Source organism: Peromyscus californicus, unplaced genomic scaffold, assembly GCF_007827085.1.
Source record: "Peromyscus californicus insignis strain IS unplaced genomic scaffold, ASM782708v3 Scaffold_12__1_contigs__length_115047231, whole genome shotgun sequence".
NCBI lineage: Eukaryota > Metazoa > Chordata > Mammalia > Rodentia > Cricetidae > Peromyscus > Peromyscus californicus.
In genome coordinates, this window is record NW_026294413.1 from 84,213,660 (window position 1) to 84,234,828 (window position 21,169).

At 47.5% G+C, this 21,169-nt stretch overlaps 1 long non-coding RNA gene across 1 annotated transcript in view; it reads left to right on the forward strand.

Moving 5' to 3' along the window:
* The window catches only part of LOC128107574 (uncharacterized), a 103,868-nt gene extending 84,518 nt beyond the window's left edge, over positions 1 to 19,350 (forward strand). Inside the window, exon 3 of the long non-coding RNA XR_008217133.1 lies at positions 18,413 to 19,350. This is a non-coding gene — a long non-coding RNA (uncharacterized LOC128107574). The remainder of the gene's footprint in view (positions 1 to 18,412) is intronic.
* Positions 19,351 to 21,169: the final 1,819 nt, after the last annotated feature.

Genomic DNA, 21,169 nt, shown 5'->3' on the forward strand with positions numbered 1-21,169 from the left:
CTGAAGATCTCAGCTACAAACTAAAGGAGCCGCATTAACAGACTGGCTCAAGGCCAGAGCAGCAGCCAGGGTGGGCAGGGAGGGTGTACGGGTTCCTGATGAGTAGTTCCAGAGGTCCCTGGAGGAAGAGATTGACTGGGTGGGGGTAGCTGGAGAGTCAGCCCCCACTCTGAGGGTGCTGGGTAGCCAGTTATGTCCAATTTGGGGCAGTACTGCTAATTCTCATATTTGGAATTACCTAAGTCCTGGCGAGGCAGAGGTTACTCAGCACAGTGGTCATAGGGGAGCATCTATCACTGGGGGTGCCCGGTAGAAGAGAGCTTACCCCCTGCTTACCTGGCCTTTGCAGAGATGTGCTCTCAGAAGGCACTAGGAGACCCTAGAGATCCTTTATTGCTTGGTATCCTCAGCCTCTGACACGGGACAGACCCAGCCCAGCCCAGCAGGATTTCGAACACCTGGCCCCAAACATGTTATTGCTGCACTCCTTCCAAATCCCCAGACTCTCTTCACACTTCACACTCACTCCTTTCTTTGTTCAACCCACGCGTGTTCATTGAGCACCTATGGTGCCGTGCAATATGCTAGGTCTTGGAGGGCCCAAGGGTGAGCCACATAAGCCCAGTCCCCATCTTGATGGCACAGCAGGAGGGAGCCCCGGCAGGGAAGGGTTTGTGTGTGTGACAGATGGATTACAGGGATCCTTAGCAAAAACGGGAAGCCTCGCAGGAAGTGAGGACGGTATCAGGGCCGGAGATGCTGAGGGTGGGCTCGGAGGGTGGTAGGGCAGCAGAAAGAGCAGATGGCTCAAAAAAACCAAAGACACAAGACTGCCCCTCCCCCCAAATCCAGCAGGACTTGATGAAGAGGTGCCTGGGACCTCCACAGGCAAAAAGAAGACGGGGTCAAAGGGCACTGGGGGGGGCGGGGTCAAAGGCCACTGGAGAGAGTAAGGCGGCTTCTCAGCACAGCTGGACTTCCTGGCTTCCTGACTGAAGTAGCCAGCCCCGGACTGGGCAAAGGCTCTCTGCATGAATGTTGTATCTTGTACAGATCTAGAAACAGGGTCTGGGTGCTTTGGGCCACCTCTTGGCCCTGGAGGTGAAGGATAATATACTCTCTCAGAACTGCCTCCATCCTACTCTTTCCAACAGCTCCAGAAAGCTGGCTTTCTTGTGCGCACAGGTGTCTGCCCTCCTTCCTGGGACTTCACTGTTTCTCAATGCTGGAGCAGTGATGACTGTCCCACTTGGAGGCTGACAAATGCTAGTCCAGCCGCTTCTCTTCCCCAGGATCTCTCTCTCTCACACAGTTTCAAAATACCAGGAACAAATGCTCCATGACAGGTCTGATTTCCACCTAGGGAGGCAGAGGAGAGCCCAGCTGGGCTTCCTCACAGCAGCCTTGATCTATCCCACCTGGCTCCTGGATACTGCAGGGGAAGCAGGAGAATCCTAGCTTTCCGGGGCCAGGGTCTGCAGGCTATAAACATTCCTGCCTGCTTTAGACATTTGCCAGACAGCCTTGGGTCACTCACATAATGGGGTGGGGGCCAACTTTGATCGGGCCTGCGTGTTTGACTTTGAAGAGCACCCACTCCACTTTCTTAAAACCAGTCTTCACAAGGCCAGTGCATCCCTGGGTCCCTTGCCTGTGAGCTTGAATTGCTGTTGCCATTGGTACAAAGCTGGTGTACCGCTAGATCCCCACTCTGTGTGCATGCAGGGATATGAAGTTGATACATCTCTGGGTCCCTTCCTTTGTGCATGATGCCAAGGGCTAGCCCTGGTTCTCTCTCTGTGAGCAAGAATCAGGGGCAGGGCTGGGTTTCCTTCCTGCATTTTAGATAAGATAGCGACCATCTTCACATTGTATACGTTTATAGGCGATAAGTGGGGCACAGAAGTGAGTAACTGGGCCCATCATCGTGGTGCAGAGAGGCAAGCTCTGCCTCTGTTCTTTGGCTTTGGTTCCAGTGGGTCCAGGCTGTAGACTACGCCTATTGATGAACATAGTACATGACTGCCTGACCCTGGCCATACCTGTTCTGCACCTGGGTCCTCTGCTACAGCACAACACATGTGGTGGACACCAGGGACCATTCTGATATGCAGATAAGCAGACAGACCAGAGAAGGAGATGAGTGTATCCAGGACAAAACAGCTGCTCTGCAGCAGAATCAGAATTGAGAAACATCCTTTGAGTTCTTTTCTGGTACATGCTCCATTATTGGCCTCTATTAGTCACGTACATAAAGCTCTCGGTGGCCTTAATCCCAGGTCAGGAGAACTGGCATGGGTGGGTTCAGGAGAAGAAAGGAGGCAAAGAGGGATGAAGCAGGAGGCTGGGCTGTAGACCTGCCTTGAGCCTTTGGAGGCCTTGCTAGGAGCCTCCACTTTTCCACATGTCAAATGAGGACACTGGTCTGTGTCCAGCTTTCCTTCAGCAGTTTCCCCAAGGGCAAAAACTGCATTGTGGGAACTGGCTCTCCTTACAGGCAGTGTCCCTCTACTTGGAGACCCTTGCTCTGGATGAGCCCTGGCCAGTGGCTTCTGGGCAAAGCCCTCTGTACCCTGTGGCCTGCTGGGTGTCAGGGCCCCACAGTGGAGTTGCCTGTGCCTCCCTGTGGCATGAATACTAAACTCCCAGTGATGGAGAGAGCCTCTCGCATAGGGACAGCCGCATACAGGGCCCTCACCCCTTGCCTGTGTGGGTTTCTCAGCCTGGCTGCCTGGCAGGCTCAGAAAGCAGGCTGGCCTTATCACAAGCTCTGTCTCCAGTTTCTGGGAATGGTCTACACTCTAAGGCTTTCTTTCCCAGGGGCCGGTGCCAAGCAGGCTCAGTCTCCATGTCTGGCAGGATGCCAGGTATTCTGCAGAGCCTTTTTCAGCATCAGGAGGAAGACCAGAGCAGTCAGGCCCTGGGGGGGGGGGTGCTCAGCAGGGCCCTCTGTGGGCTTGGCCACAGGGCTCATGCGAGCTCCTCCTGGACCCTCACAGGAGTGCAGCTCTGCCTGACAGAGGTGGAGCAGGCTCAGCTAGGCAAAAATGCATGCTGCTTGCTGAGGCCTCACAAGGCTAGAGAAGAGTTAAGGGCTGGGGAGGGTCCTCTGTGAGGCTCATTAAGTCCCTGAGTGGCTACAGATAAGGCCTATGAGATTTGTATGCTGGATGACCAGTCTTGGGATGAAGTGTAGGGCCTCAGCGTTCTAGCTTGGCCCACTGCATGGATGGGCCGTGCTATCTGTACTGAGATCTAGAGGTGTGTGTGTGTGTGTGTGTGTGTGTGTGTGTGTGTGTGTGTGTGTGTGTGTGTGTAGGGGGTGGTGGTGGTATTGTTCCGGGTGTCCTCAGGAGTTCCCTTCCACAGAATCTGTCTGATAGCTGTAAGTGCCCAGCCACATGCTGACTGAACTTGCGCTGGGCCATCTTCTTCGCATGGTGTTCTTGCTTTTCCAGCTGCCCCAGGCCAAGTTGCTCACCATGGCCTCCTTGCTTCAGGCTGATCCTTCCTTGTTCCTCCACTGCTGTCCCTCCATTGACCTTGGTTCCAGCAGCTTCTCCCCAGACAAGCCTGCTCAGAGTGCCTTTTTAAGAAAGGGACCACCTCTTGCCTGGAGCCCCTGCCTCCTAGAACAGGCTGTGGGAATCCTGGCCATGTGGAAGAAGTCTCAAGGGCTCTTCATCTTTCCCTAGCCCATGAGATCTCAGAGGGCAAATTCCACAGCCCATTTGGCTCTATGGTTTCTCAGAAGGCGTGTGGATTACACGGATGAATGTAGGAATGCAAGAGTTGAGGGCAAATGCCATGGGAATCCTTGGTCGGAGTCCCTCTCTCTGCCTTGGGCAACTCTGTGGTGGAGTTGGGGGTATGCTGTGTGATAATTCCTCTGTGATGATTCCATTTGGGGTGTCTATTTGGGCATGCCTCTGGAGAGCTTTGGCAATTTAATGGGGCCTACACAGCCTGGAGGAAGAAACGGCAGAGGCGAGGGAACAGTTTCAAGTACTGTAGCCGACTGGCTGGTTGCTCTCTGGCCTGTCCCACTCTTGTTGTGGAGGGTGTGACCTTGCATGGGTGGCAGATGCAGGTAGGAACATCTATTCTCTGGTGTTGATTTCCATAAGGAAGCCCAGAAATAGATCTAGTCAGGGAAGCATGGTCCTCATTTTCTCAGGGTCATCGAGGGCAGTGACATTTTAAAACATTCATCCAGCGCCACATGCATCTCAACAGCCTTGTGAGGGATGGCGGGCCTTACTGTTTTGTTTTTACCTGAGTTCCCTCATTTTTTTTTTTTTTTTTTTTTTGGCATGTCTGGCCCGTCTCGAGGAATGTAGTTTTCTGGTTTGAATGTGAAATGTCCCCCATGGGCTCGTGTGTTTGAACACATGGTCCCTAGCTGGTGATGCTGTTTTGGAAGGTTGTGGTTTCTGACTGATGTCAGTATGTCCCCGGGGTAGACCTTTGAGGGTAATAAATAGCCAGGTTGTGCTTATGATTCCAGGCTCTCCGATTCCTGATCCAATGGGATGTGGGATGCCCTGTCTCGGGATCTCACTGCTGAGCCAGGCGACAAAACCATGCCATCCCTGCCCTGATGAAGCATAAGCTCTTGAATTGTGAGTCCAAATCAGTCCTTTCCATCTTCAGTCATTCCCATCAAGTGGTCTGTCAAGGCAACGTCATTAGTAACTAACACATGTGGGTCTGCCAGGGTGGGATCTGCCTGATTCCGGGCCCCTGAGACAATGTGGCTGTCTCCAGCCGCTTGGTCAAATGAGGGGTGAGTGAGGGATCTCTGAAACTTCAAACCTTTCCCAGAGTGTGGGAAACTAGTTTGAAAACGTCAGTGTCTGGTGCCGTCATTGTAAGTGAGAAAGCAGGGAGTGAGTGCAGCATGCTCACCGGAGTTCACATGCCTGTCTGGGTGGGGAGCAGGGAATGGTACTTGCTAGTCTTTTTCATACATGTTCCCATACAACTAGAACCCATGAGCTGTTTCTTCCCAGAGCAGAAAGCAGGGGGATTTTGAGCTCATTCCATAATACTAGTAAAGCAGGAACAGTGGCCTCCCTGTTTAGCTACTGGAAACTGGAGGCACAGAGGCTGGGACGATAATGCAGTGCTTGCTCTACAGTGTGAGGATCGGAGTTCGAATCCCTAGGACCTACATAAAGCTAGCTGCAGTAGCATCCCTCTGTAATCCCCGTGCTTTCACAGCAAGTAAAGGGGGAGACAGGCTTTCTCGGGCCAATGAGCCTGGTATACACAGCAGTGAACAACTGAAAAGACCCCGTCTCAGGGAAGGACCAGAGGTTGTTCTATGACCTCCATGTGCACCGATGTGTGCATGTGACTCCTATACCCCCACAATCATCTACACATAAAAAATTAAAACAAAGAAAGAACAAGTGAATGAAAGAAAGAAAGAAAAAATGGAGGTATAGAGAGGGTCAGTGAGTTGAATAGGGCCCCACAGACGGAGAGCAGAAGCCCTGGGGCTGGAACCTGAGCAGTCGGACTCACAGTCCCTGGGTGCTGTAGCTGAAGCTTCTTTGGTGTTGTTTAACCTGGTCTCACCTTTGGTTGCTAGCAAGTGGTTCTGGGATAAGTCTAGAGTCCCATGTCCTTAATACCTGCTAGAGATTGGTGAGTCCAAGAGAATAAAAGCTGAGAGGGTTTGGGCACCTTGCTTAAGGTCACACCACAGAGTTGGAGCTGGAATTCTGCTGCCTGGTGCCAAAAAGAGGAAAGCGCTCCGAAATGAGCCCTGGCAGGAAAGAGCCCGAGCAAGCAGAGGGATGGGGAGATGGGAGCGAGGGTGCAAGCACATCCTGAAAGACAGAGTGCAGCCCAGAGCTCCGCCCAGACCTTGCGAGCTCACATGCATGCTTCCCTGGTAAGAACGGATGGCATGCAGTGTGAGGGGAGGCAGAGGGTGGCAATGGAGTCAGGGAACGGGGCAGAGGGTGGCAATGGAGTCAGGGAACGGGGCAGAGGGAAGGAGAGAAAAGAGACAGATGGGAACCCGCCCATGAAAGCCAAAAACCTCAAGTCAGACAAATGTTTGTTTTTCTCTCGTGTTGATAGCAGGAACAAATGCCGATGGAAACCCATAAATAGTACCTGCCAGGACCAGCTCTTTAGCCCCTAGCAGGCAGGCTCTGGTTTGGCTGGCAGGCCCCATCAGGGTATGATACCTGCCCCAAGCCCGCTTGAGGAGCCTGCTTCCACAGAAGGAGTCAGAACCTGTTGCCTGGAGCTAATGGCGGATGCTTAGGTGTTTGCATAGTCCACTGCTTAGGGGTGCACAGATCAGGACCTCAGGGTTCCAGCCTGTGGAATGGGGCAGATGATTAGGCATTTGCATAGTCCACTGCTTAGGGGTACACAGATCAGGGCCTCAGGGTTCCAGTCTGTGGAATGGGGCAGATGCTTAGGCATTTGCATAATCCACTGCAGGATCCACCAAGATGCTGTGGGCTTCAGATGGTGTAGCTTCAAGATGGCACGTCTCCTGGTAGCTGGTACCCCGGGTGACTGCATAGCTCTGAGATTCCTACCACCCTGTGTTGGACATGTATATGAGATGAGCAAGACACAAACTGCCCCGCTCATTCTCTGAGATTTGAAGACTTTGCTGTGGTGCCTGCACTGGGAAACAGTAGCACAGCACCCCCACCATGCCCCAGGCTTCCCCTTCCTTCTGCCTGATATTACTGAATTCCTACTGAGCACTCAGGGCAGAGTTGGCAACTGAGACCTTTTCATCTAAATGATGAATGTCATGAGATAGTCAGACACGGGACTTAGAAATGAAACAACTGAAGAGAATACCCTCAGCTTGTGGCCAGTGAAAACAGCGCTTGAACTTGACCTCCAAATATTCTGGTCTCATTGACCAGACTGTGTCAGATACAACACTAAGATGGGGTTCCTGTGTGTTGTTTATCTTGAGGATAGCCACGTTTTCCCTCAACACTTTCACCTTTGTAAAGTGACCAAATGATCAGAGTTCTAGGGGACTTAGATCCCCAAGTCTGTCCTTCTACAAAGACCCCAAAGGGCCAAACCCTCTTAAAGCTTGTAAATCTGATAGCCAACTCCTCTCCTCTCTTGGATATTTGAGGTAAAGGTGGCAAAATTGTGGTGCAGCAGGGAGATCTAGTTAGTCCTGTGACCCTGTGACCCTGCCCAGAAACATGGCTGATCTTTGCTTTCTCTTGGTGGGAGAGGACAGGCTGACAGTATAAAGCTCCAACAGAAGATGATCACACACCTCACCCCCTCACCTCACCAAAAGTTCCCTCTGGAAGGTGAGTCCTTTTCACAGTCTCATTCCTGGCACCCTGCTCAAAGCCCAATCCAGAGAAAGGTCTGGAAAGATTATCGCCCTCCCAGGGATGGAAGTCCTGATTAGTGGGTACGTGTGATGAGGCTGGTGCTTACTGGAAAGGATGCAGTGGTATGTGTTCAGAACCGGCGAATAACCGCCGAAGTTTCTTTGGGCTAAGATCCCTCAGTAGCTCCCTGAGTGGGTCTGGGGGCAGCCAGGAAACAGCCTTCTGGACTGGGGGCGCAGGAAAGGCTGGGATGAAGCTGGCCTCCTCCAGCTTCCTTGTGGAGGTAGGACGCCTGCAGCACATACTCTAAGCATATGTTAACCTTGGCGCTCTACCCATGCCAAGAAGCTGTCACTGAGGTATTTAGCAGAGGAAACGGCTTAGGAAGCGTTCCTGTTGTACTGTGGGGCACTGTGCAACTAATGGGGCATGTACGATGAGGAGCGGGGTGGGGGGAGGCAGGGAGGCGAGGGGCCAGCTGACCCTGCCAATGCTTGTTTGGTCCAGCACCAGAGGAACAGGCATTAATACTGTCTGCCAGCCAAAGCCCAGGTCCCTCTACTGTCAGATGGGATGAGGCCCACCTGCCAGAAGGAGTGCCTACTGTGCACCCAGTGCTGGCGTTGCCCCCGCCCCCCATCTGTGTCTCCCTCTATCTTCGCAACAGCCTACCAAGTAGGACCATCAATCAGGTTCAGACGAAGGAGGAAACTACTACGCTAAGCAACCCTGACTTTATTACAACTCCGTCGTGTTCCTCAGGTGCCATGCAAACAGTGAGCCCATCTAGGAACCAGGAGGTGACATGGATACGACTTCTGCATACAATCTCTCTAATCTTTGAGGTACAGTGGTTATACAAGGGGCCTGAGGAAGCAACACTGGGACCAGGCCTTGCGGTTTCCTCCTACGGAGATTGCACGAGGTAGGGAGTCTTCCCTGGTCTACTGGTGTGGACCCACTTGCTCACACACAGTAGGTGAAAGCACGCGTTCACTCTCGTTCGAACGGGCCCATTTTCCGAACAAAGCAATTCTGTGTTTGAGAAGGCAGACAGGAAGGTGAGCCAAGAGTTCTCAGCTGCCTACAGCTGCCCCCACCGCTCTCAAAGACAAGGAGCTGTTTTATACGGAAAAACAAAGGCCAAAGGAGGTAGGCGAGGGGCCTCAGGCCTGAGAGTCTCTCAGGGAATGAACAGGTCCCTGTCTATTTCTCTTGGATTTCTTAGGCGTCAAGTGAGGCAAAAACACCTTCTCACAAAATCTGCCAGTCAGTATGGGGTTGTGGAAGCCATCCAGACAAGCCCTGAGTGGGCCTTTTTCAAAGACACATTCACTATACAGCACAAGATGTTGACAAGACCTTTTCTAGGGAGATACAAACAGATGTCTCTTCACCCCAGACAGGGCACTGATGCCAGAGCAGGGGAGTGAGTCCACGTTAACCTAGCTCTGGGAACCAGCGAGTTTACTGGGGCTACTCATGGGTGACTCAAAGCAGCTGCATCTCCTGGAAACCCATCTCAGCATGGGTGACAACCCCAAAAGCAACATTCCTGGAGTATCAGCTCAACTTGGAGACAGCTCTTTCGGGACCCTAGAAGCAGCTCTTGGGTTTTTCTGAGTTTCCTGAGCCTGCTTGGTCGTATGAACGTACCTCCTTCTTCTAGAAAGCAAAAAGCTACACACCACAATTACGTCTTCCTCTGCTGGCCCAGGGTTCCAGACTGGGAATCCTGCTCCTGAAGGAACAGTCACAAAGGTCAGACTGTCAGAGCTTCATAGGTCCTTCACTCCCAAATCTTCCTCTAACTTCACAGATGGGGAAAATCCAAGTTCAGGAAGGGTAGTTTAGCTCTGGACCAGAACCTCCAGTTCCTTGGTGATACATGGTGAGTGACTGTCACATGCTATTCTTCTGCCACTTTTGGAGACCTCCCTCTCCCTCCCTCCCTCTCAAATCTTTGTGTGTATATGTGCTCGTGTGTGAATAGTCCTGGTGTCCTGTGTGTTGTAGCCCTTCTGCAGAAGTCAAAGGACAACCTAAGGGGTGTTCCACATTTTCTACTTGGTTTCAGATGGGGTCTCTTGTCTTCTGCTGTGCACACCAGGCTAGCTGGCAGCTCAGCTTCCAACGATTCTACTTTCTCTGTCCCGCATCTCGCCACAGGAGAGCTGGGATTACGGATAGGTGTTCCTTCTGCATCAGGCTTTCCGTGGGTTCTAGGGATGCAGCTTAGATCCTCCTGCTTCCGCAGCCATGCTTTGCCCACCGAGCCACCTTCTGCCCTCAGATGTACTGTTGAGGCATTTGGCCTTGAGACTAGAGGGACTAGAGGAATGGGGTTTCAGGACATTTGGATGCTGGCCGAATTCTCTGGGCTCTGGTGAGATGACTATCTTTTCCCTTGTGTGAACACCTTGCATAGGAATTAAGAACTCCTTGTTATCTACCTCATTGGGATCTGCCGTGCTTCTATTTACACGTGACTACCATTCTACACACACACACACACACACACACACACACACACACACACGCGCACAGGAAACCCTGCTTAGGTTGACAAGATACCCAGAAATGGCAGGTAGAGGGAGGGTCCACAGCACTTCTTTGGGCTGCCTTCCCTGGAGTTCTAAGAACAATTCCAGGCTAGTCTGTGTTGATATATATGGTCCTAATTTATTTTTATTTTAGGTGTCTGTGAAGCCTTTGGAGCTGGAGTTATAGGCTGTTGTGAGTTGCCTGATATGGGTGCTGGGAATTGAACTCAGGTCCTCTGGAGAAGCAGCAAATGTTCTTAACCCCTGAGCAATTTCTCCAGCCCCTGGCCAATTTGATTTTGTCTTTTCTTTTTAAACTTAAGATGTAAAGTAGTTTTTGATGTAAAGGTAAATTTAAGATGTAAACGTTTCATTATGCTATTTTGTATATTTAATGTGTCACCAAACTTTATGCTAATTCATCTGTCGTCCCATTTTCTTCTCTCCTCTTTCCACCTCAATTCCCTGACATGAATTTTAATCCTATGCTTCCCATCAATCACTGTGCCCTAAATCATTCGACACAGTCTGCTCTGTCACCTTGTAGAGTTTACAGTTAAGTGGAAGGTCACCATGTGGCCACTCACACACAGGTGACAGCTCAGAGGAGGGTCAGTGGGGTTCTCAGGGTGTCAAGGAAGGAATGTGGACTCTCAGGAGAGCACTACGGAAGGACTTGGAGTCCAGCGTCACCCGATAACGGAGTGGTAGGGCACAGAGAGCAGCCCACGTCCAGCCGGAGGGCAAAGCCCACAGCATGTTTGAAAAGTGGCTGCTGTGTCCAGAACCTTGGTAGGGAGGAGCCAGAGAGGCAGTGTGGTGACAAATGGGACATGTTTGTCTTTATTCTCTGAGTTGGGAATAGGTCATCAAAGAGAGGAGGGAAGATCTCAGGTGTGTGTCTAGCAAGATGGCCACCAGGTGCCTGACGGAGCATGGAGTGGGGAGGACAGCAGTGGAGGCTCTGCTCTGGAGATCCAGGTTAAGGCTCAGCTGCGACAGTACTCAGGGTGACAGACATGTTGGAAGAGTACTAGGAGGGACAGACACAGGGTCATGGGGAGAGAGGTGTCAAAGACCAAGGACCATGTTTGGCAGAGGCTGGGTTGTGGCATTCAGGGAAGGGTATCTCAGTCCTCCAGCAGGCAGCCTCAGGCAGGCAGCAGTCAGCCATTGTTTATCAGCCGAGCTGTCCTGGGAAGCTGCAGCCCAGAATATTAATACCGTTCTCAGGTTTATCTCCACCCCATCTCACTCATTTGAAATCCCTGCGATCAGAGAAGAAAGTTAGTTTAATCCTCTGGTTCCTATCAGCCTAATTACACAGTTTCAATAGACAACGGGCAGGGCTCTCAATGAGACCGGAGGACATAGGAGCGCATTATGTTGGTGCTAATAATGATCTGTCTTTGTTTTATCATTTCGTGTTGTTGCTTCTCATTTTGGCTGCCTGAATTCTTAATGCCTTCGAGTGTCTCATGGAGATTGCTTCCTCTTGCTGCCAGGCCGGGACACAGTGGCAGACTTGCATATGAAAATACTCAGCCTGGTGCCTGCAGCTAACAAGCCAGCCGCCATTTAAATTTCAATCAGCCCCTCTGTTTGTGTATGAGCTTCTTGGATGGATGAAATTAGCAATTTTGAAAAATTGATTAAAATTGCTGGTTTCACGAAGCCTCAAAACACCAAAATCAATCTTAAAAAAAAAATTCCAAATTCTCATGGAACTAGTCATGTCTGCACTATGAGAAACCGTGAATACGGCTGCTGCAAAGAGGGACCCAGGGTCTGGGTGGGCTGGGGACCATTCTTGGCTCTTGACCAGCCCTATGTGACTTTCAATGTTTGTATTTCTCTCTCTCTCTCTTTATGTTTGTGGCATAAGGGGGCTTGACTGCACAAGGAGTTTCTAGAAGGCTCTTCTCCAGTCTTGGCATCATATAATTATGTGTTCTGAATCAAGTTTTTTAAAAATGAATGGTGCTTTGCAGGTAGAACCTGCGTTCAGACGAGGGTCGGAATGTTGACAGCAGAGGCCACAGTGTTCGTATTTTAGTCCTGAATCAGGCCTTCGTTTGTTGTTCACAGACATTCTGTCCCCTCAGGAAGGCTATGAGAAAGTACACTGACCTCCATTTTTCAATGTAGGAATGGATGCTTATACCCTTCCCTAAATCCAGGGGAGTAGTCAGGTACAGACCATTCTGGGCTTCCCAGCAGAGGGACGTGGCTATGCGAGCATCCTGGGTTCTCTCTCCTCTGTGAACTCCGAGCTATAATCTTGCAAGCTGTATTCAACTGCAGCAGAGATGAGTCGGAGGAGGGAAATCATCATAAAGGGCAGAGATGTCTTATGCTCTCCACACCACAGTGACCTGCTCATGGGTATACACACCATGGTCCTGACTGTGGGCTATGCTCAGTGAACTTGTCCTTAGTGGTTGGTATAGGGAAAATAAAAACTTTTGCCCGCTGCTGTGGGCAGGAATTTAATCCTTTGCCTTTTCTGGTCACTTTCATGTGTCCCCAAGGAAAAGAACGAAGGCTGTTCATCTCCAGGAACAGGGCAGCCCTGCTCCTTCTCCTTCAGTTCAGAGAAGATGAGTGTCATAGCCATTTCTGTCTTTCACAGGTCCCTAAGGCTCAGCTGCCAACAGCCCTTAATCACATGAATCCCCACAGCTCCCTCTTCAAAAAGCAGAAGCCCAGATGTACTTGAGAGAACCATAGCCAGTTCCAGAAGTCCTGACCCTCCCAGCATGCTGGAAGTACAAGCTTGAGCAAGATCCCTACCCTCCGGTGCGTGGCCAGACGGCCCGGGGGCCACGGTGGAATGACGCTCTGTTCACAATTCTATGCAGGAGTCAGAAGAACAGGGCAGAGGTACTGTGGAAAAAGCATGCTTTCCAGATCCAGAGTTGAAGGCCAGCTCTGTCACCCGTGTCCGTGGCCTTGGGAAGTCACGGAAGTCAGCAGGCCTTTGGTCTTCTCTGTTATCAGATGAGGATGCCCATCCCTTATTTAGGTCCAGATAGTCTGGAGGCAGCACCTGTGATGTATAAGTGGGTCGCCTGGTGTACAGTGCTTAGAGCAGAAGCAAGTGCTCGCCCAGCAGTGACTTCTGCTTCTAGCAGAGGAAACTCAGGCCATCCCAAGCTTCTTAGGGCAGCATCCTCAAATCAGGGATTCTGTGCCGTATAAACTACCTTGTGCTGTGTGCCTCCATGGTTGAGCACTCACAAATGGTTGAGAGAATGAACATGGCAGTCAATCTGCAGGGCCCGGGCTGTGTTTTCTTTAATACTCACAGGCAAGCATGTGTGAATCCTTCCCATAACCCCCAGGGCAGACAACAGGTTAGAAGACGACAAGATTCTGTAAACTGACCTGGTTTGAAGGGAGACAATCCCTGTCAACCTCAATATGTGTCTGCAGCACCACACAGGCAGAGCACCGAGTTGGAGGACCTCGTGTTGGTTGGGACTTTATGTCTGCTAAGGAATGAAAGCCCACTTCCCCTTTGCTCAAGCTTGAAGGGAGTGTCTAACTCTCAGGACGAGGGCCAGGCCTGGCTGGCCTTAGGTTTGCCAAGTGCCGCCTCTGGCTTCCTTTTGCTCTGTTGACTTCATTCTTAGGCTGTCCCTACACAGGGGAAGAAGTGGCCCTCTGCAGCTCTAGGTTTGCTCCTCCTGTCCGATGAGCAGTCCCAGCCAGATGGCTTTGGACACGCCCTGACTCGGAGTCATTTGTGACTTCCTGAGTGAACATCTGTTGCCTAGGGACAAAGAGATTGATGGCTAAAACTGATGTACTTGACCACCACAGGCAGGGAGCAAGGTGCCAGGAAGAGATGGCCCTTCAGGAAGGGGGACTCAAGGCTAAGTGTAAAGCAACATAACTCCAGCCCCACAGGTCCCGAGGCACTGAAGGTGCCTCCTCATCTCCCTTGACACCTCTCACTTCCAAAGACCTTGTTTTCTAGATGAAATGCTTTCGATGGTTGAAAACACGGTAATTGAAATAATGGGGCAAATTTAAATACTATCTTCATTTAAGGCCAGCCTCCCCAGAGGGGGTGTTGAGAAGAGATTTGGGGAGATGAGATATTTGCTTGGCAGGAGTCCCAGGGAGAGGGACCATTACCAGAAGAGGGGCCTTAGGGTTGTGGAGGGGAAGAGTGCGGGAGGAAGGCTGACCCCAGGTGCTCTAGCAAGTGGATCTCTGCTGGGGGAACATGGAAGTCAGGCACTCTGGGCCCTCTTGGTGACAGAAGGGGCTGTATTCAGAGGAGCTCTCCGAAGGCCAACTGTTGGGCTTGGCAGCCAGCTCCTGACTCTCTCTGGTTGACGGCCGCTTCCGGTGCTTTGCTCCTGCCGCATAGGGAGGAGGAAGTGATAGTACAGGGCTAGCTTTCTCGCCAACAGAAAAGGCAGTTGTACGTGAGGAAGGCAGGAACGTGCAAGGGCGCTGCCCGCTCAGCTGCAGCTGATGCCGAGTGAAGAGGGTCAGGAGAAGCCAGAGGTGTGCCAGCAGCCTCCGGCAAACATAAGGCTGGACACTGGAGCACGGCATGGAGAGACAGCTGAGTTGATAAAGCACTTGTCTCTCTGGGTTCCACCCACAGCATGCATACACACACACACACAAACAAAAAAACCTGTAGTTCAAGCCACAGCACCCACATAAAAGAAGTTGGATACCACAGCACACATCTTTAATTTCAGCCCTGGAGAGGCAGAAATAGAAGGATCCCTGGGGCTCACTGTTCACCCACTCTAGCCAAATCAGTAGGCTGCAGATTCAGCGAGAGACCTTGTCTCAAAATGCATCAGTAAATAAAATTTTAAAATGGAGTAGCTGAAGAAAACACTGGGCGTTGACTTCTGGCTTCCAATATGCACATGTACACACATGGATGTGCACACTCACGCACCAATACACATACATACACCACACCCATGAGTGCACACACACACACACACACAAGAGCCTATACACTATGTGTTAAGATAATTTCCGTGGTTTTTAGATAGCTTAATGACACTGTGATTATACGGGTTGTACATTTTAGAAATCCTTTCTGAAGAATTTGGGAGTGAAATGTCATAGTGTCTGCAATTTACTTTAAAATATTTCAGGAAAAAATTGATGAAGTTAGAAGTACAACATGGTAGAGGTTAGGTCTATGTGACAGAATGGGAGTGTTAATTATACCATTTCTGCCTTTCAATGGGTTTCAGAATGGTCACAATAAGAGGAGAAACCCAGGGTGAGGCTAGGCCCTGTTTGTATTGGGTAGGCGGGAAATGAGGGGTACTTTGTTTGGCCCTGAAGTTGAGAGCAGTGACTGGGGCTCTTGTTGTGGCTCTGACCTTGCACTGAAGGTGTTATGTGACCTTCAAAAAATCACTAGTCTCCATTTTCTTTGCCTATATAAAAGTCAGAGCGTTGTTCTGGGATCTGCCATACTTTGAGGTCCCAAGAGTCACTAAGCAGCCCACCTGAAGATCTGCACATCTTCCAACCCGTGATCTTCCTGAGAGTCTCAGGTGAAGGCACATAGGACCCTGTGAGATGTTCTAAGACTGGCCTTCACCTCACTTGCCCCATGGCCAAATTCAACACGTGGTTACCAAATGCAGGGCAGAATTTTGTAGGTGGTTCGAGCCAACTCCAGCCAGCACTGGTGCTATAGTCTATTTAGTAAGAGTACCAGGGGCACAGAAGACAACTGTTTTTTGTTGTTACTGAGTGAGGTGTTCATAATGGCCTATTTCGATAAGCTTCTTAGTAGTGTGGTTCAAGTCTTCTGTATCCCTGAGGACTTGAAAATGGCCCCGGTGGGGGTCAAGCTTTGCTATGTTTCCTTATGGTTGACTGTGGGTCAGCAGTAGCAGTATGGGTGGTTCATATTCTGGGGAAAGGAGCCCACTCAAGAAGGAAAAGTGTCCTGCAAATGAATATATATCTTTACTGCACCGAGAATTTTTTCATCTTAAACATTTATTATAAAAAATTGGAAATAGAAACACTACACACTGAAAATTAATCAGCCCTACCGTCAGCACCTTTGGGAACTTCCATATAGTTCTTCCATCTGTCCTGAGGCTACCATGCTGAGGGTTTATCATACATGTTAAATTGTATCCACCCTTTTAAAGAGTCAATTGAGATAATCAGATCATTTTTCTGATAATTGAATATTAAACTAACTTTTCATTCCTACAGAAATCACACCAGGTCATGTTGTTTTATACACTCTGAGTATTGTTGTTTTCTTTCTGAGGTAGCTGGGGACCGAACCTAGGGTCTTGTACATGTTACACAAGTTCTCACCTCCTAGTGATCTCCCCAGACTGGTTTTTATTGTTCATTTCCACACAGGGTCTCACTAACTTGCCCAGGCTGGCCTTCAACTTGTCACTTTCCTGCCCTAGCCTTACTGGTTGTTTCGCCACCAGGTCCTGCTCCTTTTTTTGTGTATTGTTCAGTTCAGTTTGGTCATATTTTCAGTGTTTTTGATACACCCTGGTCTGCAGTTTTCTACTCTATTATTTCTACTATATTATGAAATATCCCTTTCTGAAATGGTATTTGGGTAAGTTTGCGGATCAAGAGGAAGTAGAAAGGTTTTCTCTTTAATTTCTGAAAGAATTTAATAGGTCTAATATTTTTTTCCTACTTAATTTTTAAAAACAGAATTTTCCAGGGAAACTGTAGTAACCAAGTAAGAAGACTTACAGCTACAGGCTTAATAGATGTATTGTTATTCATGCTTTCTATTTCTTCTCAAATGAGTTTTGGAAGTCTGTGTCTTTCAGGAAATTGGTAGATTTGTACATGTCATCTGAGTTGTTGAACTTGCTTAAAATCTCTTATGCAATTTTATTATTAGTGTTTCATTACTTAAGGTCCCTGGTATGTGATGTCCCTCTCTTGATCCTTGCTATTGGTAAACTGTGGTTTCCTCTGCTCCTGGGTCAGTCTGGCCAGATGCTCACTGCTCACCAGTTAGTATTATAGTTGGACTGTGTGTTCCCTTCCTTCCAGTTTCCTTGGGTTTAGTTTGCATTTCCCCTCTTTCCTCAAGTGGAGATGTAAATGACTGATTTGGGCACTTTCTAATTCAGAGTCATGATCACTCATGACTACTTGTATTAGAAACTTTTCTATTCTGTGGTAAAACACCAAGACCAAGGCAACTTATAGGAGAAAGGATTTATTTGGGCTTACATTTCCAGAGGGATAAGAGTCGGTAATAATGGAATGGCAGCTGGAACAGCAGCTGAGAGCTTACATCTTGAACCACAAGCAGGAAGCAGAGAGAGAGAGAGAGAGAGAGAGAGAGAGAGAGAGAGAGAGAGAGAGAGAGAGAGAGGAGAGAAAACTAGAAACAGCAGCAAGTCTTTAGATTCTCAAAGCCTGGCCACAGGGACATACTTCCTACAGTAAGGCTGTATCTCCTAACCTACACAAACAGTGTAACCAACTGGGAATCAAGAATTCAAATGCCAGAGATTGTAAGAGACATTGATCATTAAAACCACCACACTACTTATTATTATTTATTACTACAGTTTTGCTGGAGTTCCAGAAATGACATATGTTGTATTTTTATTTTCACGGACTTCAACATATTTAAAGATTTCCTTTGTAATTCATCCTTTGACTTATGAATTATTTAGACTTGTTATTTGTTCTCTAAGACTTTTATGTACACACCTTACTATTATTTATTTAAAAATCAGTCGCCAGAGAACATACACAGGATGACATGATTCTTTTAAGTGTTTTAGTACCTTTTGTGTGTCAGGTATCACGTGTGAGGCACCAGAGTCTTCAGTGACGTTCAGGTAAGCTGGTTCTCTGAGAAAAATTGCCTGGCTTGTAACACCAGCCAGTCCTTATGGTACAAATACCTCCATCACGGCCAAACCGAACACAGTGCTGCTGGATGCAATGTTAGAAAAATCAGGTGCACAAGTTTGTGAGCTAGTGTGAGCCAGCTCCAGCCAATACTGAGAATACGGATTTTTGAGTTAGACTAGGAGGCACACTGGAGGCACACTGTAAAATGATGGGTGCTTTGATGTTGTTGGTTAGAGTGTCTGTTTGGGTGAACGTCTTGATGGTGTTCTTCAAGTCCTCTGTGTCCTTAGAAAGACTTTTGATCCAGGTATTTGACCAATGAAAGAATAGCACTGAGGTCGCCAACACAGCCTTGCATTTCTCTCTCTCTTCCAGTTCTATCAGAATTTTCTTGCATATTCTGTCTGACGATTCATAAACACTTATACACATTTTGTCTTCCTGATGAACTGACCCTTTTCTCAGTGTGTTGTATCCTTTGTGTGTATGTGTGAAATTCTATTTAACTTGATGTGAATATAATCAATAGAATTATATGTAAATATAACTAGTGTTTGTATAGTATATTTTATTTCATCTGATCTAGTTTCATTTCTGTCTCTATGATAAAATACTATTGTTTTTTAATAAGTCTTTATCTTTCTTTTTTATCAGTAAAGACCCAGGAGCCAGAAGCTGGGGTGAAAACCTGCTAGCTCAGAGAGGCAGCTGCTTCGTCCTTTGCCATCATCCCAGAAAGAGGTCTCTCCTACCATCTCAAACAGAAGAAATTCCTCCAAGTGGATATCCCTCCCTTCTAATTCCTGTGTGTCTCTCTATCCATCCTCCTGACTCCCCCTTATTCTCTATTGTTTTTACTTCCTGTCAACTTGTTGCTTGCTCTTCCATTTGACCTATGGTTGATTTTATTTAATCCTATTTATAATACTCAAGCAGAAAGCTCTTGGATTAAAGGTGTGTGCTAGGGCTGAGCCATACCACAGCTAGAAGCAGGTATTTCCAGTAAATAATGCAATCTAAGGGTTCACCATGTAGTCAAATATCCTGCAACAAAATACCCTGATAAAAAGCATCTTAGGAGACAAAAAAGATTGTTTTAGCTTACAATTCCAGATTACAGTTCATCACTGCAGGGAAGTCAATGTAGGAACCTGAAGTAGTTAGTCACATTCACGGTCAAGAGCAGAGAAAAATGAATGTATGCATGCTTACCTATGTTCAGTTTACTCTCTACAGTAAGCAGTCCAGGATCCCCTGCCTGGGGAATGGTGTCACTCACAGTGGTCTGCGTCTTCACACATCAATTAATATGTAATCAAGAAGTCCCCCATAAATATGTCCACCGGCCAACCTTATTTAGACAGCTGAGAATCATTGAGATTCTTTCCCTATGTGATTCTAGATTGTGTCAAATTGGAAATTAAAACTACTACATCAACTTTTACTTTGAGCTTATCTGTTTTTATATTTAAAATAAATATTTTGTGACAGGTGTGGTTGCTCACACCTGTATTCCCAGGACCTGGGAGGTTGAGATAAGAAGATTGCTAACAATTTGAGGCTGGTATGTGCTACAAAGTAAGTTTTTCTTAAAAAAAAAAAAGTATATATTTTATACATAGCATATAACTGGGTCTTACTTTTTGATATTTTAAATTTAATATTTAAACAATTTGTATTTAATTGTCTGTGGGTTGAGTTCAAACATACTATTTTGCTACTCATTTTCAATTTTTATCTATTCTTTGTTCTATTTTTATTTCCTTATTAAATATTAATTGCGTATTTTTAGGATTCTGTTCCACGTTCTGTGTAAGCTTATTAATTATGCCTTTGTGTTTTCTGCTTTTAGGTATTGCTTCAGGATTTGTAACATATGCGTATTTACTTTCTCCCAGTCTCCTTCCCACTAATCTTACGCTAGTTTCTATATGATGTAAAATTTTACAAGAATACAATTCCTTTTCCCTTCTTGTCCTTTATGCCATTATTGTTACATATGCTCTCTCTCTCTATTTCTACACACACACACACACACACACACACACACACACACACACACACACACACTACTCTTTAAAAAAAACAAAAATTAAAATACTCAAAGTTTAAAAAGCTCTATCTGCAAATTTGGACCTTCTGGTTCCCTTCATTCATCTCGCTAGCCTTGATTTCCATCTGATATTTCCCTTCAGCCAAAAGGGTGCTATTTCACCATTAATACAATGCAAATTTCCTAGTGATAATGGATTTTCCACACTTTATCAGTTGCATTTTTTTGCCTCTGTTTTTGAAGGGTATTTTCACTGGCTATAAAGTTCCAGGTTGGCAGGCTTCCAGCTTTCTTTACACGTTAGTGATACTGTTCCATTGTCGTCTGGCTTGTATAGTTTGAGCTGAATAGTCAGAACTGTGCTTTTCTTCAGTTATGCCCCCTGTGTGTGTGTGTGACAGGAATCTTTTATACACTTGAAGGGCGCTTCAGAGTAACCACTGATTTTCATAGACGTGATTAGGAAATCCATGGATGCGATTTTTCACTTTGTTACCCTGTTTTGAGGTATGTTGTCCTTTTAAATATGTCAACGTGATTTTTTAGAAATCTAGAAAATTCACACAGCTATTACTTCTTCATGTCATTCTTATGTGACACTATGATATAACAGCACATTTATATCTTAGTTTCATTTATGGATCCTGAAGCCCTTGTCATTTCCTAAATGGCTAGAGCAATAGGATTGTTTCTTGTTTCAAAATAAAACTTGGACTTCTCCCTCAGTTCCCGAAAGAGCTTCAGAGGGGTAAAGGCTAAGGACACATCTTTCATGATTCATAACAAGCTCCAACCATGGCTGAATTTATATGAGTGAGATTCATTTTTTGAAAGCCCTTAGATAACCACAGAATGAAGGCTGTTTGAGCCTATCACGCGATTAGAGGATCAGAACTTACAGCTCTGTACACTGACCTCCAGGAGGAGATGAAGCCACTGGTTGAGCTAATGATGTAATCATTCATGCTTACAGGGTTTAGGAAACCTCTAGTTGAGTATTGTGTTGGTTTGATTTTGTGTTAGTTACCTTGTTACTGTGACAAAAACAAAAAACAAAACAAAACAACAACAAAATCAAAGCAGCTTAAGAAAGGAAATGTTTATTTGGGCTCACAGCTGCTCACAGTTTAAGGATACAAGCCATCATGATAGAAGAGGCATAGTGACAGGAGGTTGAGGAAGCTGTCACATTGCGTCTTCATTCAGGAAGCAGAGAGATGAATGCTGGTGCTCAGCTCACATTCTTCTTTTACTTTAACCCAATGCCCAAGCCAATGAGATGATGCTACTCATACCATGATGGCTCTTTCAACTTCAGTTAGATATCCCTGGGAACGCCCTCACAGACATGCCCAAGG